The 25,668-nt window shown below is 40.9% G+C and overlaps 1 protein-coding gene across 4 annotated transcripts in view; it reads left to right on the forward strand.

Moving 5' to 3' along the window:
- The window catches only part of Fmn1 (formin 1), a 369,449-nt gene that overhangs the window by 129,570 nt on the left and 214,211 nt on the right, over positions 1–25,668 (forward strand). The window lies entirely within an intron of this gene.

Raw genomic sequence — 25,668 nt, forward strand, 5'->3', positions numbered from 1 at the left:
CACACACACTAAAATTCTATTCATAACTAAACATCCAGAAATATATGTAAGTGTGTAAAAGCTGCAACAAGAAAACTGTACAAGCTTACAAAAACACATGAAGTACATCCTGAACAGCTGGAGAGACGGCTCATGCTTCGGAATGGGAAGGCATGGCATTATGAAGTCCCTTCCCTCAAATCTCAAACACTGTCCTTTGGAATCATTCAGTAGATCCTAAGAATCTAACTGTGTGTATTACTCCTATCTGCTGTTTAGTTCAATAATTCATCTCTTTGATTGTACAAAGCCCCCTTCCCCAAGTCTGCTGTCAGTGTTCTAGTGTGTGTGAGTGTCCAGAAATCATACTGACAGATTATTCTTTGAGGAATTTCTGGTCTTTTTCTGCTTCCTTTTCTTCTGAGGCAGGGTCTTAATGTATATCCTAGCTGGCCTGGAACTCTGTGTAGACCACCTAGTTGGCCTCTACTTAGGAGATTTTGCATGTTTCTGCCTCATAAGTGTTGAGATTGAAGGAGTATGTCACCACACCTGGCCACCATACTTAAAAAAAATTGGCTATATAATTTTTCATTGCCATCAATACTTCACGAACTTCTATTTCTTCACATCCTTCAAGCATTATTTTTTTATAGTAGCCATTCTATGTGAATATGAAATGGTCTCCAGTGCTCTGGATTGTATGCTCCAATGGTGTGCTACTAAACAGGTTTTTGAGGGTCTACTGGACATATGCATATCTTTGTTGGAGGAAATGTTTGTACTGTCCTTTGTTAACGTTAGAGAATAAATTACAGTTGCCCCAGTCCTCCCTGCTATCTGGAACTTGAAAAATAAAACTGAAACAGTGACTAGTGGCCATCTTTCATGTCATTCTTGATTTCAAAGGCTTCCTTTCAATGTTGTTCAGTTCATGATTATATTGGACTGGAGATTTTATTTAATTTTATCGTAGACCCAGACTTCTGAGTGCTGTTTGAATTTACTGCACTGGGGAGATTCTTATTAAAAATGACTTGTGATATTCTTCAGTCTGATTGGTGGTTGACATTTTGATTTGGGAGAGGTGGGTTTCGAGACAGAGTTTCTTCTCTGTGTAGCCCTGGCTGTCCTGGAAACTCATTCTGTAGAACAGACTGTCCCTGAACTCATAGATCTACCTACCTCTGCCTTCCAAGTGCTGGCATTAGAGTCTTGTGCCACCTTCAACTGGCTGACATTTTGATTTGTTGATGAAGATCCATTTGTACTTTCTTGAGAGTTAAGTCCCACGTGATTGTGATATAATGCTGAAGTTTATTTGATGATTTTCTGGTTATTTATTTGACTGTCCTCCTATTTTCACTAGTGTGGTAGTTTAAATAAGAAATTTCTCCCATAGACTCTTGTCTTGGTGTCCAGTCCATGACTCTGTTTGGAGGGATGCTAGAACCCAGAGGAAGTAAAGCCTGGCTGGAGGAAGTACATCACTTGGAGCAGGCCCCTGTTCTCTATCTTTATCTCTCTTGCCTCCTCTGTGGAGATGAGATGTGATCTCCTTGCTTTTCCTCCATGCTGATGCTATGCCTTTTGCATCATTATAGACTATCTTTCTGGAGTTGTGCTGTAAAATAAGCCCTTTCTTTCTTCAGCTGCTGCTGGAGATGCTATTTTACCACAACAATAGAAAAGTAGCCGATACAACTAGCATATATGTATTATTTACAATAAGGATTTAACTGTGACATTTCATACATGTGAAGATGAGCATGTGTAATAAATGCATTGATCATGTGCATTGTATATACTCCTCCTCTGAAAATCTGGCATCTTCAATAATGAAACATTGTCACCAAAAATATCCTTGTGACTTCAAAATAAAGGAAAATGTTAGAACATTTTCTGTATATTAAGTAATAGAGAGTACAATGGCCAAGGAAGAAAACTAAATTAAAATAGAAATTATTTTCAAATCTGTCTTCTGTGCTGGTTTTTTTTTTCTGTTAGCATTAGGACTCCTTCAGTTTACCAGTAGTCAAGATAAGTGGAGGTGAATTCAGATAAAGAGCTGCCATTGTGTGTGGAGCTTCGTGGCATGGCTAGGGTGACTCCTAGGGGATTTTCTTGACTTTGTGAGAACACATTCTATCTCATGGTGTAATTCTAGAACTTGCAATTGGTTGGGATACCAGAGTCTGAGATTGTATCTCACTCTTATTTAGTGACACTAGTACATTGTAAGTATCTACTTCGTTGGTACTGCTATTAAATTTGCAGATGTATTTAATAATGCATCCATTCATTTAGCAAATATTCATTGAGTACTATGCACAGATCAATGTGATGATTGCTTGGAATATAAAGATGAATACAAGATTCTCACTCTGAAGCACCTTGTGATTCTATTTTTAGTTTTTACTTTTATTTCTGGCCAAGGTCTATAGGGTGGTAGGCTGGAGAAAGGAGAGTGGGTAAAATGTGAAATATATCCAATATATCTTAATCCAACATCCTAAATGCTCTGATAGAAGAATGTATGGCAAATGTTTGGATGATATCAGTCCTTCATGGAGAAATTAGAACAAGCCTCACAAGTCAACATGGAAAATGATAGTCTGGGTAAGTGAGAGGAAGCTGAGGAAGAGCAAATAATAATGCTATAAATAAATAAATATACAAATAAATAAGCAAGCTGGGCCTGACTGCACGGACTTCTACTCTCAGGTACTTTAGAGCTGAAGCGGGAGGATCACAAGTGCAGGGCCATCCTGAGGAATAAATGTATAGTGTGCAATGATATTAAGCCTATAGATTTGGAGGATAAAGGGTTTTGAGCAGGAGAAGGAGTATATGTGGTATGCCATTTTGAGGCTTGACTTGTAAGCATTTGGGGAAGTCACTGAGCAACATTAGGCATAAAAATAACATAACCAAATATGGTATTAAGCCCTCTAGGGACATTAAGGAAGACTGTTAATGTAGGGAGGGAGGTAAGGTGGGGGCTGATCTGAATAGGAAATCTTGCCTGGAGTTCTTTATGTTGTCTAGAGGGTAGATAGTAGGGGCAGTCAGTGACTTCCATCGTCTTGTGGACAGGTACATTCTAAATTTTCATTATTCATGGTGTAACAGTAGAATTGAGATGATTCAAATCAGTAGACACTCTTGGTTTCATTTTAGGTGATGCCTCATCCTCTTTTTCTTATTAAATCTATTGGAAGAGTAAAGAGTATTTGAACTTAAAACATTTACTGTTTTGCTCATTATAGGAAGAATGTGGAACATATATATATATACATGTATATATGTATGTATATATATACATATATATATAGTGTGTGTGTGTGGTGTTTATTTTGTTTTTTGAATTATTTAATTATCGGATGAAGCATACCTTTAGTGCCAGGCCAGTTCTTTAATGAGCTCATATAATGCAAGTTGTCCAAAACGAACTTACCTAAGAATTATTTTTCTAAATAAATTATTTTTCATAGCAGATAATTATCATAATTGCAACAATCAAGTAAGATAGCACATTGCCATTCCACAAGGGTCTCTTTAACGAGCTGAAGGAAACAATGCCAACTACATTACCCTACATCTTTCTGACTTGACCAGTAATTTAACTTGATTTCATATCTCAGGTTCTACTCTTCTCAGTGTCAGCTTTGCTTCCTTTACAAAGACCTTGACTATCCTCACCCTCTCATGACTTCTTCTCAATCCCCTGGCCGTCAGACACTGCCCATGACAGCTGTTTGATTAATAAACTTTCATTTAAGCCTCCTGCTACTTGTTAACATTTTGTGTCTTGAACCGTATTTAGACTTCCAGTTTTCCCTAAAAAATAGTCCTGGGGCTCTTTTTAGGAAGATTCTCAGGCATTTGAGTAGTTAAGACATAAAGAGTCTTCAGACTGAGGGACATAGTCGGCCCTTTCCATGGGTGCAGTGGAGACAACTTACAGCAGCTTGCTTACCAGGTGCTCGGTTACCTTTCGTAATTAGTACCTGAGAGGCCTTTGTCCACACAAAACCCCCATAACTTTTACCTCAGAGGTTTATTCTGCAGCCAAATATGAGTGACCATGGCCTGGGGCACTGATTTAGTTTGTCCAAATTCATTGTTCTGTGTTTCAACAGGCTAACGGTTTGATGAAATTTTTATGATAATAGAAAAAAGACAGTCGTAAATCAAGGCACTTTTTAAATATGTTGATGGGAGCATTAAGCAGGTGGGTGGAAGCCTCTGCTGTAGGCCTCAGGCGTGGTCTCATGATCCCTTAGTCTTTCGGGTGGTAGAGAGTAGAGTTTCCTTAATACAATCCGAAAGGATTTTGTCTGCTAGTCACAAGATGTTCAGTCACGCACAGAGGTGGGCAAGGAATGGCTATTTAGATGGCTAAAGATAGCCTGAGATAAATAGTAGTTAGTCTCTGAAACTGCAGCAATCCAACTTCCCCTCAGTCATTGAAGGTCTGTTGAGTTCATCAGCTTTGTAGAAGGTTCAAGTTGACAGTGCAATTTCTTTCTGGAAACTTGTTCAGAGTTTATTAAGTTACCTAGTAGCACAACTGACACATTCCAATAAAATGAATAACTTACTCAGAAGTAAACCTACACCCAACATTCGTTTGATAGTGAATGTTTTTAAATTTTTTTTTACGTTTATATCCCATGGAAATTATGAGAAGGTGATTAATTTAAGGCATTGAGTCTATTATAAAATTGGATAAATTCTGTGATGAAGCCGAAATTGAAATGTTTTAACAGTTAAAAAGAAGTCATAAAAAAGTTCTGAATGTTAAAGCAGAATTTGTTCATACTTTGTTTTAGATTCCATTCATTTAAAATGTGGTAGAGTTGTTTTAGGGTATCAGTACCATAAACTCTTCATAACCTGACACAACAGTTTAAACTTAAAAATACTTTAGGTTTCAATTTACTTAAATGTAAGGAGTATGTTATTTTGCGGAGGGGGGGATTCCCTGGGCACATGCACAAAACACTTTGGAGAACACTGTTCTGGGTTAGACTCTGAAAAATACTGTTCCCATATCACCTGAGACCTTGTTGAAAATATGGATCTCATCTAGGAGTGAAACATACATGAGTCAGTGCTGTAGGTCAAAGCAACCAGCTCCTTTTACAGAAGTGTCAATCTTGTTTATCTTTCCCCGGGGCATGGCTAAACTGCTCTCACTGCGGCTTCCTGCCTGGTTTACAGTGGTTAGAACTGGAGCCTAAGGTTACAGAGGACACAGACAGCTCTCTAGTGTGAATCTGCTCAGAGAATTCTCTTCTTCCATTCTCCAGCCTCAGTCCCAAGTGTGTCCAGAGTTCCCAATCTATACAGGGTCTCAGTCAGTATGCTGGGTCATTCCCTCCACTCCTTAAACCTCCTTCCCTCTCACGAGGCTCAGATCAGCCCGGGAGTGTCTGAAGGGATGCAGCTGTGGAGAGAATAGGATGTAGGTTTTCCACAGCTGTGGTAGACCCACAAACCCACTCCGTGGCTATGCCTGAGGGCTAGCTAGTCTTGGAGTTGCTTCTAGGAGGTTTGCAAGAGAAGAACTGGGATGTTATCTTATCTGTCCAATTTTAATAAAGCTAAACTAGAGTCAGTGAAGGGCTTCAAGCCTCTTGAATAAAAGCTAGGTGTGGATCTCAGATATGGACCCATAGAACAGGAAGAAATGTAGTGAGATGCTCCTGGTCGTTCTCAGGGAGACAGATAGGATAACTAGAGTGGGCACCTGGACAGGAACAAGTAAAGAGGAGGTGGTAAAGGGAATACGGGCAAAAGGAACAGAAGAGAGGAGGTTTCTAGGCCAGTGGTTCTCAGTCTTCCTAGTGCTGCGACCCTTTAATACAGTTCCTCCTGTAGAGATTTTCAACTGCTGTGGGATAATGCGTTTGTACACTGTAAAGATTTGTTACTCGTATTGGTTTTTAATAAAACACTGATTGGCCAGCAGCCAGGCAGAAAGTATAGGCCTGGCAAACAGACTAAGAGAATTCTGGGAAGAGAAAAGGCAGAGATGCAGTCACCAGCCAGACGCAGAGGAATCAAGATGAGAATGCCTTACTGAGGAATGGTACCAAGCCACGTGGCTGAACATAGATAAGAATTATGGGTTAATTTAAGTTATAAGAGGTAGTTAGTAATAAGCCCGAGCTAATAGGCCAAACAGTTTATAATTAATATAAGCCTCTATGTATTTTTTAAGGACTAAACGACTGTGGGACTGGGCAGGACAGAAACTTGCCTGCTACACTCAACCTCAAAATTATTTTGTTGCTGCTTCATGACTGTAATTTTGTTACTGTTATGAATCATAATGTAAATATATGATTCATATATATCTGATCTGTGACCCCAAAGGAATCACCACTCACAGGTTGAGAACCACTATTCTAGGCTGCTATGTAGTTTCCATCATTGGAACAACTAAGCACTTTGCAAGGGAGAAAGAAGTAGCCATAATTAATACAGAGCATCAGTCTTTATCAAGAGGACTTCAAGGTGGTCATGGGTAGAATTCAAGGATTTGTTCAGTTGCATGGGAATAACATCAAATTGAGACTTAGATGTCGTAAAACATGTGTTTACTTGGTATCAAGATCTGTAACCTCTCCAGGACTTTTCTTTTACAGCAGTTTAAGCGAACAGGAATTTTATAGCATTTTTATAGCACAGAGGTATATGGAGCTTTCTGAGTTCAGGGACAGCCTGGGCTGTAGCATAAATTTCATGCCATCCAAGGCTGTAGAGTGAGACTCTATCAAAAGTAAAGGTAGTTTTAGATGCCAATTTGCATATGTGGGTTTTTGTTTTGGTTTGTGAATTAAAAAAATGAAACATATTGTGTGCATGAACAAAGAATTTGAAGAACATTGTTGTGCCACAAGCACTCATGACGTTGCTAAAAAATGTGAATTGCTATTACTAGGTCTCAACCAAGAATAAAAATACACATGGTTAAAGTTGACATTTATTGAGTTAGTTCTGTATGCCACAGCAGGTGGGTATGGCAGACTTGTTTGTCCAAAAGTCTCAGTACTGTCTTGGATTTTCCAGTTAAAGAGATCTTGCTATTTAAAGTGTTATTACTGGAACACATAGGTTACATTACACTTAAAACATTTAAAAAATGAACTGATTTCTCCTGAAATTTATTGTCTGTTTCTTTATAGCTGTAACACCATTATTTTGGGAAGGGGGTCTATAGATTTTTGTCAACTGTCAAAGGCTTCTGTGATGCAGGAAGATGAAGGAGTGAACCTTTGATGTTGAATGCTGTAGTCCCACATAGGTTTATTTGTTTTGTTTGGTTCTGTGTCGAGTGAAATGGGAGTTACCGGATCTATCTGAACAGAGAGAGGTATGACATTATAGTCCTTTTGTTTAGAAAGGCTCCCTGTGGCTTCTATGTTGAACAAGTAAACAAGGTAGGAGGTTGGGTGGTAGGTAGAACCGCAATCACAGAGAAAGTAATTATCAGAAGACAGTAATGGGAATCCAGACAAGAACTAAATTTCACAGGAGGTGGTGGCTTGGACTATGGTGACAGTGATGGATACATTTCTATGTATTCATTTGGGAAGAAGAGCCATTATCATTCCCCAGTCGATTGACTGTGAGGGAGAAGAATCAGAAAGTGTCCATTTTTGACTGAACAATGAAAGTGTGCAACTTCCATGGACTGGAGGAGAAAAGTGTGTGGATCAAGGGTGTGCAGTACAATTGACGTGCAGCTATGACATGCAGCATCAGATGTTGAGCTAGCGTTTGGAGTATTGATTTGTGACTCGGGAATAGTGGAGAAGGCTTTCTGAGTGGCAGTTATATATTCGGGAGTCACTGTGTAGGCAAAAGTCAGTGTTTAAAACTTTGGGCTAGATGAGATGGTCATTGTAGATGGAGAAGGTCAAACAGGACTGGTCCAGGGACTGGCCCAGGAAGAGATTGGGATGAAATTTAGTGAGAGTTTACAGTGAGGCAGGAAGAAATTGAGGCATCCTGAACACAGTAAATAAAAAATGCGAAAGAGGGAAAGGGCTCCTGCCACACAACAACTGTCTATGCCCGGGTGCAGACACTGCTCTCAGCACTGTATAAATGTCAGCCCTATGGCTCGTAAAGTCTTTGATGGGAATCAGGACTATCCCACTGACAGATGAGGAAACACAACAGAGAAACCAAGCCCTCGGGTCCCATGCACGTGGATGACAGAAATGAGCTCCAAAGCAGGTCTTCTCAGTCCAGAATCAGTTCTGTAGGTCACAGCGCTCAGATCTCTGAGTCACTGACATGCTGGAGTGAAAGCAACTCCTCAATACTGGCTCAGAGCCAGAGCCACGCCAAGATACCCAAACTCTTGTCTAAGCTGTTTCATTCCGCCAATAACAAAACGAAGTGTAGAAAACATATATGCAGAAACAGAAGGAGAAATTTTATCAATATTTTAATCACTATAAAGTATTAGAATTTTGATGAAGTTAAATAATTGTCTTTACTAAACATATCAAGTTGATAGTCACAATTGTATCGCAGTAGTGGTGGATGAAAATTTAAAACTTTGTTAAACAGACCAAGCTGATAACTATTTTGTCATTGTAACAATTGTAATGGATACTTGCATCTGGATCTTTGAATGAATTCTAAATTTTCTTTGGGGGCATGTTTTCAGAGGAAAGATGTGTCAAACTCCTCACACACCTGTTCGGAATTTGAGATAATTCCTAAAGACGGTACGAGTTTCTCTCTCTGAATCGGTCTCCCTGAGTGTCCTATGGAATGAAATGTATGGTGTCTTCCTCTGGAAATGCTTACCAGCAGTATGCCTGGTTCAGCCAACATACTCAACAGATGTTAGTGATTGTACTATCAAAGCTCTAGCCACAAGTACTACCATTTTCTCATTGATAACTATGAAAATAAGACTTACGTTTGCTGATCTTTAGACACTGGGTTTTATGATGTAAAAGAGAAACATAACAACGGTATATTGCCATATATTGTATATCTTTGATGAGCAACACAATTGAACATTTGCTGCTATGTCGGTGGGAAATGTCAACCATGACCGTGACTTTCTAGTTCTGTGGTATCTGTTACCATAGCAACTAAGGCAGCAAGCTGTATATGAAATGCATGAACTTCATGAGCCCGGCTTCCAGCTTTGCTGGTTCTGAAAGCTGTGGATGTACAGCCTCAGGCCATGTGTTCTGGTAGCTGGGTGCCTGGATGCTCATTCACTTGGCCTCTGTGTTAGAGACATCTGCAGATGTGACTACAGGTATCTTAATGAAATGAAATACATGATGCCAGAAAGAATAGAAGACTACATATTCCTAAAGATGTAATGGATTTAAAATGGCCAGACGCAAGACTTCCCAACTGGCAGAGATGAGCTGGTACTGACTAGTGGTATCCAGGGTATTTCAGGAAACTGCTATCTGGGGAAGAAGGTTTGCAGAGACCAGGCCTGGTATAACCTATTATGTGCGATGTAAGGCCTCTCTGGCTTGTCTAAATGTTCAGATACATCAGCCGCAAACTCTCAAATGCTCATTGCAAAGCTCAGATTTGTATATGATAATGTTTCTTTTCCCCTCCCCAGTACTAATTGAGCTGGGATTGTATTCCGTGTACATTCAAAGGTCAGCTTTTGGAGCTAGGCTTTCTGTGTTCAAGTACTTGTTCTATTGCATGTTACCTTTGTGTTAAATAGGCAACTATTTAACCGTCCCATGTCTTGGTTTCCTTTCCTCTAATATGGAGGTAGTTATGTTATCATACACATAAAATTCTTATGAGATATTAGTATATTTTGTTTAGTGTATGGTGTACCTTGAATATATCTGTTATTTGGATATGCAGTTATAATTGGCAGCATCTTTTTCCTTGTAGAACATTAATACTATGCATGTTAGAATCAATGGTGACTTCTAGTTCCACATTTGTGGAAATGTATCATTTGCAAAGCATAAAAACATAGGTTGACAATATAAAATACTAAGAAAGAGCTAGTTATTATACATTTGGCTTCTAATTATACCAAGATTAGAACAACCACACTGATATATATCCTTATATAAGATATATCCTTATCTATCACAAGCTCCTTGTAAGAGAGGCCTTAAAAGTGAAACCAAAATCCACTAAAGAATCAGACATCAATGTACAAAGTGTCACATAATCTTTGTGCCCTTTGGAGCCTTGTAGGGCTGTATTCTCTGACTACAAAGGCTATCTTTTCTTGGTACCCATCTATTAATGTCTTAGAACTGTCAGGTCCGCCCAACATATTCTTCCACAGTTAGGGGGAAGGAGAAAGGATAGAGAAAGAAAGAAACAAGAGACAACAGATAGAGTCAGGACACTCAGTAAATGCTGAGATCTACCTCATGTTTATTTTTCATAGCCTTTATATACCGTAGTCCAAATAGGAGGGGGAAAGCAAGAGACTTCTTTACCAAGATACAAAGAACAAAATAATCATCTTCTTAATACCCAAAACATCAAGTAACCACACCCTAGGTCAAAACATCCTGTTAGTAGGCACACCTTAGGTCAAACCTCCTGTCATAACCTTGAAGGAGCAAGAATATGTCTGAACTCTCTGACCGTTAGTCAAAGTGGAACAGATCCACTCGTGTGGGCTTCCACACAGAACCAGTATTTAATTTCCCTTAATGATCATTTGGAATTTTTTTTTGAACCATGACTCTCAATTCCAGGAGAATTTTCCATTTTAGCCAACTAATGCTATGTGTCTACTTTGTGAGTTTTTAAAAATGGAAATTTATAACATTCCAGGTCCCCACCCCCTGACTTTCTATCATTCCAGGGTTCTTCCTCAACTTTCCACAAACACGAACCCATTTCTTCCCTGGGAAGTTGACTCCAAGCATGCTTCTCCTTCTCTGTCTCCACTTTCTTCTCTGAAATTCTGTGATGTTACCTTCTTAATAATGCCTTAATTTCTTTTTTAAAAAATATTTACTTATTTATTTATTATGTATACAATATTCTTTCTGTGTGTATGCCTGAAGGCCAGAAGAGGGCATCAGACCTCATTACAGATGGTTGTGAGCCACCATGTTGTTGCTGGGAATTGAACTCAGGACCTTTGGAAGAGCAGGCAATGTTCTTAACCGCTGAGCCATCTCTCCAGCCCATGCCTTAATTTCTTTAAGGAACAGACAGACACCTGGGAAATATCAGCTCTAGAAGAATTCTAGTTTATATTTCTTCTTACCCTTAATCTGAACTGCACAAACTGCTAGAAGAAAATCCTGGAACTCTCCAGCTTCTGCCACTGTGAGTCTGTGTTCCCTGCTTATGTGTGGGCCCTCCATGCTATGCTCCCTGATTACGTATGGATCCTCCATGCTGCCTGCCCTTGTCTCTGTGTTCCCAGGATACACTCTACTCTCAGCAACCGCTGCTTCAAATGCTTTCCTCAGACCCTTAGTTCTCTCCCTCTTCCTTTACTCTGAATACTTTATTCCACTTAAAAGCTATAAATAGGTTTTAAAGTATGCTAGAAAACCCATTATGCTGGCACTCAAGAAACCTGTCGCCAGCTGAACAACGATATGTCTTTTTCCTGTGTGACCATAAAATGTGATTCCAAGTACATACAGATCTGCGATTCTCTATATTATTAATTATATGAGTGATTTGAATATCAGTATCTTCATTTTATTATAAGGATTTTGAGGGAGAAGGACTGGACTTAGTAGTATCAAAAACTATATCTTTAAATTCTGGGGTATTATGGTTTTGTTTTGTACATGCTTTGTGGAACTGTTTCTGGGAGACATGACAGATACTGAAATGCTGACATACCAAACTGTGAGTACCACCAAAGTCCAACATGGTGAACTAGTAAGTTTTATTGGAGTTACTTATAGGAATATAGATGGGGGGGTTACTTATAGAAACAGAAATAACTCCGAGGACAGCTGAATCACCAAAGCCCACCTCAGCATGGGTGACAGCTCCTGGAAGCTGGAAACTTGAAGTGAAGTCCAAATCCTGCAAGCAGCTCTACAGGTTGGAGAGGGCCCTTTGCAGATAGCTCAGCTGCTCTGAGCCTTCTCCAAGCCGGTCTGCTTGTCTCTGTCTTTTCCATAGAGCTTACCTAATCTGAGAGTGTCTCTCAGCAGTCTTTACTGTTATTTATGCTTGGCAAGAGAAGGGCCTGGTGAATCTGATCAATTTCAGGGACTTCCTGAAGTCATTATGTTGTTTACTTCTTGGGCCTAAAGTAGCTATCCTACAGGGTGGAATGTTACACCTCCTGCCTAACATCTGTGTCTTAATATGTTTCCCTCCAAAATGGGATGTTTGAATCGGAGAAGAAACTGCTACACAACAGTATAAGACTATAGACTAGCATTAACCCATAGGAGATTAGTTATGCCAGTGCCATTTACTGTAATGATAAATTTATTCCTTTTCAGTTTCATTATTTTCGAGCTAGTGGAACAAGTGCTTGTGGTATGATTATATCAGTAGGAAGGTGCAAGAGTTTGAAGACGCTTACGAAGTGCTTTTCTCTGTAACTATTCATAAATGCTAGAATTTCAGGGAAGCTGCATGCAGTAAGATAAAAAGAACCCGACTCTGCTATATTAGCTCTCAGTTAAATACAAGGTCTGCTTTGTGGTTTCATGAGTTGGCAGGAACAGAGCTTGAATTGTCAAATGTAGAGCACATGTTTAAAAATGGAGATGTAAATGTAGCCTCCTGACACTATGTTTTCAGAATGAAGCAAAGCAAAGCAAACCAAGCAAACAAAGAAACAAAAAAAAACCCAACATAGTAGTTCTCTGTTTTGCCTACCTTATCAAAGTCACCTTGATTCAAAGTCTGTCTTTGGGGTTGGGACCCAGACATGATCCAGGATCAACCTCTGTAGGTTATGCTAATATAAGTCAGCCCTGAAAACCAGTAGAAAAGCTAGGGGCAAAGATCATAAAATGGGTTATCTGGTGGAAAAGTTTTGACTTTCACAGTTCCCTGATTGTCTCATTTATGTTCCTGATTCTGAGGTTAATAGCACTGTAGCAAGATCACAATTAGCTGGGCATGTCAGAGTTTCCCACGTGTCTCATTGGCGTCTTTGAGCTTACTTTATTTTGCACTATTTTTTTAGTAGAATCAGTGAGTGCTTTTCTCTTTGTATGCCCGTATTCACGGTATCTCTATTTTTGTGTCTCATTGTTTATCTTATTCACTTGGAAAACTAAAAGTTTCTCACTGAATCAATCATGAAGAAGTCAGTTGTCTTTGGGAGATCCTGTTACTAAGAGAGAGAAAAAAATCCTAAAAAATGATCACAAGCAAAGCACAATCTAGATCCTTTTTAAAAGGCACATGAGATACGTAGAACCAGTAATTTCTGGCTTCCCAAAAGAATCTAATTGATGGGTTCCTACCTGTGTGCATACATCACACTGTCCCGAGCTTCTATACATTGCTGGCCTGCTGCAGGTGGTTTCCAACAAGAATCCTTGGAAATTGTAAAGTTGCTAGACAAAATGTGTACTTCATATGTAAACAAGGATTGTATTCCACTTATTCCATGACCTCATTTGTTGTTGCTGTAAGGCCACATTCTGGGCACAACTGAACAGCCCCTGATTTTATTGTGCATGTCTGGCAAAACTTTGGGCATAGCAGCGGAGGAGAATTTCAGAACATTTATACAATTCTTTTGTGCGTGGGTCCTCCTGTGGAGAGGCCACTACTTCATACTTCATTTTATACCCTAAACTCTTAAATTGACTGATTTTTTTTCCCATTTGTCTTAGAGGTTTTCTCGCCTCTGATGTTATAAATGAGAGATGGAAGCTTGAAAGAAAAATGCCCAAGTAACAGACACAGACACACACACACACACTGTTCTTAAATTCTGAGTGGTAGAGATGATGACAGTTAAACCTTACAGCTACAGGCGACAATCCTAAGAACAGCTGCAACATGTTATATTTAGGGTACTTTTCCACCATGTGAGAGGCACAAGTGTCTTGCCTCCCTTAGAAACCTGGGAAGGTAGTTTGGCCTCCTGGGTACTTGCCTGGCCTGATTTAAGCGAAAATTCTACTCTCATTCCAGTTAGAATTGGCTGACTTTCATCTGTCTCTCCAGAGACTGACCTTCAGCTGTCTTCTGAGGTACATTTTGTCGGCCTTGATTAAAGGGCTTTCAGTAACTGAGTCAAAGCACACGTGAAAAAGCAAGCAGCTTCTGCTAAAGTTTGGATCTAGGCAGCTCATGCTCATCTCTGCACTATGAAGAACACAGTGATCTAGTAGTGTGTGACTTCATTTTATGTTATTTTCAACTTTTTTCTCATTGACTATTCTGTTATATCTTTCCTCAGGATATATATATATATATATATATATATATATATATATATATATATGTGTGTGTGTGTGTGTGTGTGTGTGTGTGTATTACATATATTACTTTTGAACGCATCATTCTCATTTATGGATAAGAATCACAAATAATTTCAAAATGATATAAAATAAAGGTAGAATAATGTCTGTATATTGCTAAATCTTTCTTCGTATTTCTGAGATTTATAAGCTAGTATTGCAGCCCCTTTTGCTAAGCCTTGTATCTGAATTCTTTGCTGCTTTCTCTAGAGATGGTGAATGATTCTAGCCTTTCTTGTGTAGTCATAACCTTGCAGAGCTCACTGGAGTGCCATTCGCAATCTACTTGTGCATATATTCCTAGATGCTGTAGAGCATGGGTCTTCCAAGCTCTTTGCAAATGCTACCGCAATATATGTTTTATATTTTATATACAACTATAAAGATATTTTGTCTTTCAAAAAAATTTCAAATCCATTTTTTACTTCACTGTTTGAAAACTCTAGTGTAATATAGAGAAATGTGGGTGATTGTGAAGAGAGACATTCTTATTTTACTCTTAGTGAACCATTGAGTTTGTCTGGGTTACTTCTAGGAGCGTGGATGACTCAAACACAGCTGTATTGTGCAAAGCCTACCCCTGTCTTAGTGCTTTCATTTGGATTCTGTTGGTGTGATAAACAAAATGACCAAAAACAACCTTGGGAAGAAAACTTTGATTCCAGCATGCAGCTGATAGTTCATCACCATTGTGAAGGAAACTCAGGCCAGGAACTCAATGTTGGAACACCGCTTACCGGTTTGCTCTTCATGGCTTACTTGGTCTGCTTTTTTATGTGGAGGTTGCACCACCCACTGTGGGCTAGACCCTTCATTGTCAATCATTGATCAAAAAATGCCCCACAAGCTTGTCTATACTTCAATCTAATGGGAGCATTTTATGTCCTTCAAACTAATGTTCCCACATCTAAGAATGATTCTATCTTGTGTCAAGTTAACATAAAAAGTAACCAGCACATTGGTCAATAACGCCCTAGAGTTCTGGAAAACCTGAAGGCAGCTCACTGAATTAGAGTCTCCTCAGAAATGATTTAGTCATTATACAACACAATGGAAGGGCCTTGCGTAGCCTGTCAGTTTCGGGAACTTCCTCAGCCTTTTTATGATTCATTCTGAGACTTGTAAATTTCCTTTACTTCTTGAGTCTTATGAGTTTATCTCTTCCCTTCCGAAGGAAATGTTTCAACTGGGAGGAAATAATTACACAGCCTTACACCCCTTCCTTGGTTCTTAATATTTGTTCAGCCCCCTCCTCCACAATGTTCTCTGAGCCTTGGTGAGGGAATGATGTAAATGCCTGCTTTCTTTTCCTCACATATGGCTGGGTACTGGGATGCTGTGACAAATCAAGAGTCAGTTATTCCTGAGAGCCTGACTGGTTATTATTCAGTAATCACTTTCCACACTAAAAGAGTAGGAAGTTCTCCTCTGGGACCTTGACAGAGAGCAGCGGTAATCTATGGAGCAAACACAGATTTAGAAAGCATAATGGAAGACAAACCACATATAGTTCACAAAAGAACAGCAGATGTTTCCCTAATGGAGCATTCTATTTTTCAGATTCAACATATGATTGATTGATAGAGTTCCATGACATTAAATAGAGTCATCACATGGACTCTCAGTAGTAGTATGTAACTCAATATACTGTAGAAATCTGCACATTAATATTACATCAGTGGTGGTTGTGCCTCAAGTTTCACCATTATGTCTGAAATGTGCTAAAGTTCTTGATAAACACAAGTAATATTTGATGAGATGGCTTGGTGGACAAATGCACTTACCAACAAGCTGACAACCTGAGGTCAATGCCTGGGACCCATAAGGGGAAAAAATGTACTCAGACAAGTTGCTGTCTGAGCTCCACCCATATGCACACTGCATATATTATTTTGCTATCTCTATGTCAATGACAGAGCTTTTTAATTATGATTTTGAGTCTCTTGTCAGGTGCCTCTCAACCTTATTTCCTTGAGACAGGCTTTCTCACTGAACCTGGGAGTCAGGCTGGCAGCCAGCAACCTTTGTGAGCCTACTATCTCACCGCACAGGGCAGCAGTACAGGTGGCGTGAGCTTGCCTAGGTTTTTGTTTGTTTGTTTGCTTTGTTTTTATATGAATGCCGGGCATTTGAGCTCAGATCTTTGTGCTACACAGTGCTTTTCTATGCTGAGTCCTTTACCGGCCCTATGGTTCGCTCTTATTTTCCTTTTCTTATAGCATGTAAAGCTTTTCATTATTCAGTATCTTTTACTAAAAAATGCTTTTTGGACTAGAGTTTATGTCAAAGTTCTTGAGGTGTTTTTTTTTTTATTTCTATGACTGTGTCTAATTTTAGATTGCCAAATCTTTGTGATCACTTACTGTTTCCTTGTCCTTATTTTAAAAGTGTGATATTGTCATTTTTGTTAACAATAATTGTTCTTATTTTAGACTTGGTAAGGATTCTGAAAATTTTATAAAAAACATTTTCAGTGTGTTTTATATTTAAATTTATATTGGGTGATACAGTATTTCTCTTGCTGAACTTGTCTGCCTTGATAGTTAGGTTTCTTTATGCTTCAGATTAGAGTTTTGGCTTGGAGGTTCCTATCTACAGAATGATTTGAGGAATCATGCATTTTGCACTCAGTTCACTTGTCTATGCCAGACCTACAGACTAGCAGTACATCTTATAAGGATGGTGTTTTGGGGTTCCTCACCAGCTTTAATGCAAACACTGCATAACTAGTCCATGTGATCAAGCATGGTATGAAATTTAAAGTCTGCTCTTAATCCATGCCATGCCTAATCCTGTCTGCACCCTGGTGATGGTTTGCTCAGCTTTCCTTTCCCACCTGGGGAAGCACACCTCAGTTGGTTTCTGAACATGGCCTTAGGTTCCTGACGACCTATAGAGGACTCAGCCCTGGTGACTGCTGTGTTGGTCCTGACTCCTTCTGGAACCAGGTTCCCGCAGCTCAGAGCCAGCGGCCCTTGATACCTGACACCACCCGGTTGCTTCACAGCACTGTTCTCCAGGATGTTAGGTTTAGCTACTCAACTGTGACTGAAGTCTCTTGCGTTATAATTTGAGATACCAGTACAGACTGGAACACCTAGAAGCCCACTCGGTTGTTCTTGCCTTTTTTGTAGACGTGGTTGGAAAAATCCTGCACTTGTTCTGCTCCTTCTCAAGTAGTCACCATAACCATTCTAACGTTCTGCATGACAGGAGTTGTCTCAGCTCTGGTTCCGTTCCCAATCCCACTCCCGGGTCCCCTACTCCTCACCCCCCTCCAATTCCACCAGTAAGTAGTAGGAGTGGTACTTGGTAGGTAGTTCCAATGTGTAGTATTATGACTGCCATCTAGCGGCAGAATCAAATACTTTCAGTAGTTTTTAATTTTGTTCTTGGTGTGTGTGTAGCTTGTATTCCTGGAATTCTAAATTGCTTGGCATCTTCCTCCTAACGGAACAGGAAATAGGAGTGAGAGGGTGAAGTGAAAAGGCAGATTGTCTACGGCAGCTAGGGTTTGAGGGAATGGCTGTTTTCTCCAAGGTAAGGCATCCAGCAATGTGCTCCAGCAATACTTAAACCTGTGGGATACAGTTAATGTTCAGTCACAAGCCTGACTACTGACCTTTGGATCTGTTTTTACATCCTTATCTCAGAACTCTTCCTTGCCCAGATGTTTAGTACGAAGCAGTAGATACATGCTCATTTAGGCCCATTAACGTCTTCGCATACCTGTCTGTGTTGCTTGGGGAAACCCCATCTCGTGTCTCTAATCCTCTGAAGTTTTCTTAGTCTCTAACTCGTAGACTTGCCTGGAACCTTGCCAGACATATTCATTAACCATTGCCAGCAGCAGCAATGCTATGCAACAACTCAGTGACACCTCCAACAGCACCCAGCAGCAAACATTTCTTTACCTGTGTTTAAAGATCAGTTGATCAGGTGAGCTAGACTGAGCTCTTCCGAGCCGGCTTCCCTGCCTGCTGTGCCTAGGGTTTGGGTCTGTACCTCTCTCCAGACCCACACTGAGGATGCAGCATTGAAGGTGTGTTCTTACCTAGAAACTCGACCCAAGCGAAGCCGTCATCTATCAAATGTGTGTCCTCTTTCCTCATACCCACCTGTGTTCCACCAGCCCAAGCTAAGTCACGTGATCAAATCGAAAGCAAGGGGATCTTCTATAGTCCAAAGAAAGGGGGTACGTGTAGATGAGTATTTTTATAGCAATGCTCCGATCCATGTCTGCAAATAAGACATTCAGATATGATATAATAAGGCCTTTTGAGACACAAAGACTTAATTATGTCATACCAGAGTGATGAAAGCTTCTTAAATATCACAGATAGAAGCCTCGAGTGGCCTTTTGAGTTTGGAACTGTGTTCTGCTCATTTTTATACACACTCAGTGCTTAGTTCAGTGCTCAATATAGTAGGTTCAAGCTACTATAACCAAAATTCCATAAGCTGGGGAGTTTATAAACAAAAGAAAACTATTTCTCCTAGTGTCGATGACTGGGAAACCCAACTTCAGGGTGGCAGCAGACTCAGTGTTGGGGGAAGGTGCATTTCCTGGTTCACCAGTGGCGATATTGTTGCTGGATAGATGCCTCTCACATGGTGGAAGGGATGAGCTGTGTGCGGGAGACTCTTGTATAAAGACACAAATTCCATTCATGGTGGTTTTGTTCACATGACCCAATTCCCACTCAAAGGCCCCTCCCCCTTATATCATCACTCTGGGGGAAATAGTATTTTAATATATAAATGAGGTTCCCTAAGCCTGGAGAGCTGAGACTTCTCTTCACCCTCTAGTTTTGGTAATTCTTATGTTTCTGTCGGAAGAAATCCACAAATGTTCTTGGGCAAGGTTAGATACTGTCAATTATAATTTTTGAATTATTGTGTTTCTCCCATCTGTTGTCCAGTGCTGTGTTGTTTAGACACAGAAATTAACATCCTTTTTGTACACACACAAAATTATAACCAATTGGCCCATTATTCACTTAACCTCTCTACAGCCTCATTCTCTTTGAAGGGACACTGAGCACCTTCAACCCCTAACATGATTTAGATCTGAGACCTTGTGCCTACTGCACACACACAAGAATGCCTGAGAAGGTTGTGTGTGTGTGTGTGTGTGTACATCCTGAGACTTCCAGGGCAAACAAGTTAAGTTTCCAAGGCTGACTTGAAAATGATTTGAGGAAAAGCATAAGAAGGGATTGGCTTAGGATGTCCTAGTATTTGGAGGCATGACTGGGGTAAAGGTTCCCGCTGATGGGCAATAATTTGTGTGGTCTGACTCTTGCCAGATTAAAAGACTTTCTTGCTCATTGGCTCTTATATGGGAAGATGGGAAAGAAGGAAACTTCAAAATTGTCAGCAGCCCAACATCAAAAGTGTCAAGCAGGGGACTGGAGAGATGGCTCAACAGTTAAGAGTATTAGGGTACCTACAGCTCTCTCAGAGGATTTGAGTTCAGCTCCTAGCACCACATTTGGGTTGTTTACAACCTCTCAAAACTCCAGCTCCAGGGGATTGGAATCCTCTTCTAGCATCCATGGACACTGAACTTACCACACACACACACATGCACACATGCACGCGCACACATGCACACACACATACACACACACACATGCACACACGCGTGTGTGCCTGCGCACACACACACACACACACACACACACACGCTCTCAAGCACTTCAAACAAACACCTTACAGGGCATAGTGCTGTATGCCTTTAATCTGAGTACTAAAGAGGCAGAGGCAAATGGATATGTGTGAGTTCAAGTCTAGCCTAGTCTACATGGCAAGTTCCCGGTCAGCCATATATACTGCAGCCTCTGTAAAATAAATAATTAAGCAGAAAATAAATTAATAATAAAAAGTCCATCCATCCATCAAGCAGAACCTGCATCATACCTTCAATATCCTGGTAGCAGCCCCCTACCCCCTACCCACACCCCCAGCACTGCACCCCCCCCCCACACTGGCTCCCTTGACTTCTGATTCCTCTCCCACTGTTTCTGGCAGGTACAAAGGTACCTGTTTCTTTCCCAGGTGTCATAGTTAGGACGGGCTGGCTGAGACCTGGCTGCATTCTTTGTCTGCCTAAGTATGCTAAATATAAGAGCTCAAATTTTATTTTATTTTTGGGTTTTGGAGTAAATGACTTGTGTTTGCTTCATATGACTGCTTTTGAGATCACTGGAGAATATTTCTGCCTCCACTCATGGTTGGGTAAATTTGAATTTGTGTTCTTCTGTGAGGATTAACTAGCATATCCTCCCATTCCTTATGTTTTCAATTTCTTTATCTTTGACACATATTTATAATATATTTACTATTATTTTCACTTATTTCTTAATCTATTTTTTCCCTTAAGATAAATGAACCTTATCTTAAAGCAGCGGCTCCCAGACGTTTCCTCTTTATCATAATTCTTAGTCGCTTTCTGTAGCATCGTCCAGTTTCCAAGTCAGTTAGCAGATATGTCATGGGAAGAAGGCTGTGCACATCTCAATAGTGTGGGTGGTACATGCTCAGCTTCGGAAGCACCAACTGAATATTCAAGTAAAACTCGGAGGAAGGATCCTGGTCCTTGAAGACTGAAGGATGATTTTAAAATGTAAAAACTAGAGACAGTGAGAAAGGCCAACAGGAGGATAAGTAGGGTGAGCCAGAATCCCCAAACAGAAATGCAGCGGTGACTTTCAATAGTGAGGTCATCAGAAATTTTCTTATTTCTTAATGTCGTGGGGGGGGGGGTGTGGGATGGGAGGGGGAGAGAAAAGGGGAGGGTGAGAGAAGCATAAGATCTGTGTGTATGTGTGTGTGTGTAGTGGCTGGTTTTGTGTGTCAACTTGACACAAACTACAATCATCAGAGGGGAAGGACCCTCTACTGAGGCAATGCCTCCATGAGATCCAGCTGTAAGGCATTTTCTCATTAGTGATCAAGGGGGGAAGGTCCCAGCCCCTGGTGGATGGGGCCATCCCTGGGCTGGTGTTCTTGGGTTCTATGAGAAGGTAGGCTGAGCAAGCCAGAGAAAGCAAGCCAGTAAAGGGCTCCCATCCATGGCATCTGCATCAGCTCCTGCCTCTAGGATCCACCTCTGCTTGAGTTCCTGCTCCGACTTCCTCCAGTGATGGAAGTGGAAGACAAATAAAGTTCTTCTCCAACCTGCTTTTTGGTCATGGTGTTTCATCATAGTAATAGAAACCCTAACTAAGGCAGTGTGTGAGGTAAGAAAATCAGGTTTAACAACAAACTGTAGCTGGAGAAAATGGACAGAACCTTACCTCAATCCTTGATATTATTAGACATTAGACATTACACTGTTCACTTGGACCCCCCTTTTCTTCAAACCTTGGGATTAAAAATAGATAAGATATCCTTTAAATTAATTTATTAATTTTTAAACTTTTAAAATTTTGTTGTGTATATGGATTTTTTTCCCTCCTGTGTGTATATTTGTACTACATGTAGGCCTGATTAGGGCATGGGATTCTCTGGAACTGGAGTTACAGATGGTTGCAAACCACCATATGGGTGCTGAGAATCTAACCTGGGTTCTCTCAAAGAGCAGCTAGTGCTCTTGATCACTGAGTAGTCCTGGCATAATATCTCTCTTAACAACTTAAGGAAAAATTTCAGCTCTTTGCGTGTGTCTAGTGTTTGGACAAAGCTAGCAACCTTAAAGATTCTGAGTTTTGTATGTCCTCCATGTTTATCCAACCAAAGGGACAAGAGTTATAGCAAGTAAACAGTCCCTGGGTTAATGATATCAGTTCTCTGGAACTGAAAGTTGTCATTGGCATTTATTGCTTGTGACTTTGGGGAAGTTGTTCAACCTGAACATCTCAGTTTCTCCTCTGCCACATGGGCTTTGATATGATAGGGTCTTCTTGGAAGTCTGCAGTGTGTGCTCAGATCTGTTCCAGAAGCCAACACTCTCAAAGAATGAGACTTGACTCATATCTACTCAGTAAACGCGTGGGGTCAGCTGTAGACCACAGCCTTGGTGGACCTGTGCCTTCAGTGTTAATCAAGTGTTTTCTGATTCTGCCCTTGGCAAGTTAGAGACACAATCCAGATGCTTTGTAAAAAAGATGTCTTGTTACTGCGAACAGGTCAGGAAACCACCAAGTGAAGTCACGAGTTCTGTTAAGTGCTTGGAGCTTTTGTGGAAGGAAGTTCTCATATATGTTTTTCCGAGAATTTTGAATTATGCCATCAAGGAGATTTTGTGTTTTCTGTCTTTCATATAAGATGTTCTTAAAGAAAAAAAAGAAAAAAGAGTATCTTGGGCTTCTTCTTTTGGTGCAAAATATAAAATATTTTTATTAATGTCTTAGCTTTCATTGAGGGTCTGGTGACTGCAGAGGGACTTGCCACTTTGCCACTTTCAAGTCCTGAGATTCAAAATCTGTTCATCTGTCCCATGTGAAAGAAATACAGGGTTAGGTTCTCTACTTAACTAATGCCAATGTCCTTGGTCTTGTACTTGACATCTCTGCCTCACTGTCCCCCCTAAGACTATTCCCCAAGCCCCTCTAAGATGTTTTCAAATCAAAAACTGCAGCACAAAGCGTTGCTTCCCATAATGCACGTGGGAAACCAGCCCAGCTTTGATTCAGGGCTATCTGGGAACCTTTACTTAACCTTTTTTTTATTATATTTAATATTTTAAAGAAAAGCCTCTTCACTGGCGCAAAGAATTCCAATTAAACCAGATTAAGCCAAATCAAATGCCCGAGTTTAATGGACGGCACACTCCTGGGTGGCTGGGAGGGGAAAGACAGAGGGAGCATACACGCAAACCCAAAACCATGTGTTCTTGTTCTGGAGTGACCCTAAATACCCTGTGGGAGGGGTCAGCGTTTAGCAGGCTGGAAGTTGGAGTTCAGACCATCATTCCAGACTCTTTGGGTGTTGACAAGGAGCTGAGGTGATATTTATGACCAACATTTTAGGCTCTCTTTGGATAAATGGGCGTTGGCTCAAGTCTGGCTACTTCCTGCGGGCATGGGGAGACATGGGAGAGGGGAGAGCTGAGAGTTGGGGCAACCAAGTGTGCTAGCCGCCATTTTAACTTCCATCTGTTAAGAAAAGCCTCTCCACCCGGTGCAGAGAACTCCAGTCAAACCAGATTAAGCCAAATCAAATGCACATATTTAATAGACAGCACACTCCCAGGTGGCCAGGAGCATGGCAGGGAAAAGACAGAGGGAGCGCACAAGCAAACCCAAACCCACATGACCCCTGTGGGAGGGGTCAGTGCTTGCCTGGCTGGGAGTTAGAGTCTAGACCAACAAATGTAGTACCTGTGTGAGTGGGCATGCCTCAGTGCATATGTGGAGGTCAGAAGACACCCTTCCTTTCACTATGTAGGCTCTGGGGAACAAGTTCAGATTGTCAGCCTTGTTGACAAGCACCTATATTCACTGAGCCATCTTGCCAGCCCCATGAGGATCCTGTATATACTGTCCTCTTGGCTTATGAAGTCTTCAAATTAATATCTTATTAGTAAAGGCTGGGCTTCCTTTTATTACTCTTACTGGCATAAGGGTGTGCTTTCCTCCCTCCTGTAACGATGGTAGGAAAATGCTTAGCCAAAACATTTGCTTAAGGAGGAGACAGACGAGGCTTTGCTGGATATTAGTTTTGCAGTGGCCTCTTTTGTCAGTGTGTTAGTAAGTTAATCATAACTCTATATGCCACGCCCTTACTGATACATTTTATAGGAAACGAATAAGTTTACAAGATGTTCGGGGGAAGGTAGATGCTTTCCCAAGAGGCATTACACCTTCTCAAGAAGGTTGAATTAACTGATTTCTTTTGACTCCTTCATAGAAGATTGGGATGACCGGAGCTCATATTTATTGTCATGTAGGTTGGAACCCTACATCAAAGTCCATTAGAAAAGCATTTGACAAATTTAAGAGATGATACAAAGCCATTGTGTGTGCCTGGAATATAATGGGCGAGTAGAAGGAGTAATATGAGGTGACAGGAAACAGATCATGAGAACGAAGCCTGTGGGCTGAAGTCCTTGATATGTGTGTGTGTGTGTGTGTGTATGTGTGTGTGTGTGTGTGTGAGAGAGAGAGAGAGAGAATGTGTATATATGTGTGTCTTTCTATGTGTTCTCTCTGTGTGTGAATGTCTCTCTCTCTCTCTCTCTCTCTCTCTCTCTCTCTCTCTCTGTGTGTGTGTGTGTGTGTGTGTTTGTACCTGTGTGCCAATGTGTATAGGTGCGCTTGCCCATACTTGTGTGGTAGGGATGGAGGCACAAGAGTTTGATATCTGGTATTTCTTCAATTAATCTCAATCACATTTTGGGGGATAGGGCATGTCATTGAACCTAGACTTTTCTATTTCAGCCAGGCTGTCTGGCTAGCGAGCCCCTGACCTCTACCTGTCTCCTTCCTCTGGCCCAGCTCTTCGGCTGCAGATGCATCTGCCGTATCTGGCTTTTATTTTCAGTGTTGGTTGTCTGAACTCAACTTCCATGCTTGTGCAGAAAGCACTTTAGCCATGGAGCCACCTCCCCAGCCTTTACAGGTCTTCATTCCAAGTTCCATGGAAAGCCAGGGATGGCATAAACTCTGGTCCATGTCTTTAGTAGAGCGTTCATACTGTTGTGAGAAGACTCAGTGTTTACGCTGGTAAGAGAGGAACAAGACACCCTCTGGGAAGGAGGTGTAGGGTACTGGAAAGATGGTGGCGGTCCTGATTATAGCAGTGCTTGTTGGGGATAGCAACAAGTGGTGTGCTCTTTGGTGTGGTATAGATAGAGAACCCACAGAATTGCCATTGGAGCAGAGTCCCCACAGGGATGCAGTGTGGTTACTCATAGCCCTTAACAGCTGAGCTCTTCTCCAGGTGGGGCTTACTACAGATTTTCCTCACCCGCTTTTGACTTGGAACCCCAGCTTAGAGGAATAGTCTGTCTCTTGCAGTACAGACTTGCGACAGCGAACACATTTGTAAAGAGCTAGTGTGTCCCACAGAAGTCTGTGGCCACAGCATTTGGCTCTGTAGATCTCTCCAGCATGAACTGTAGTTCTGTGGTTCTGTGCCCCTTAGCTGTTCTTCTGAAAGTAGAGCTGTCTGCTGCACTTCTAGCTCAGCTAGTGGGATGGTAGCTTTAATATCTGGCTGCAGCTCCCATGTACGCTGGGTCATATTTCTGGGAGACATGTCATTATATTCAGATAAAGCG

The sequence above is a fragment of the Microtus pennsylvanicus genome, chromosome 2 (genome assembly GCF_037038515.1).
Source record: "Microtus pennsylvanicus isolate mMicPen1 chromosome 2, mMicPen1.hap1, whole genome shotgun sequence".
In the NCBI taxonomy this organism is placed as follows: Eukaryota; Metazoa; Chordata; class Mammalia; order Rodentia; family Cricetidae; genus Microtus; species Microtus pennsylvanicus.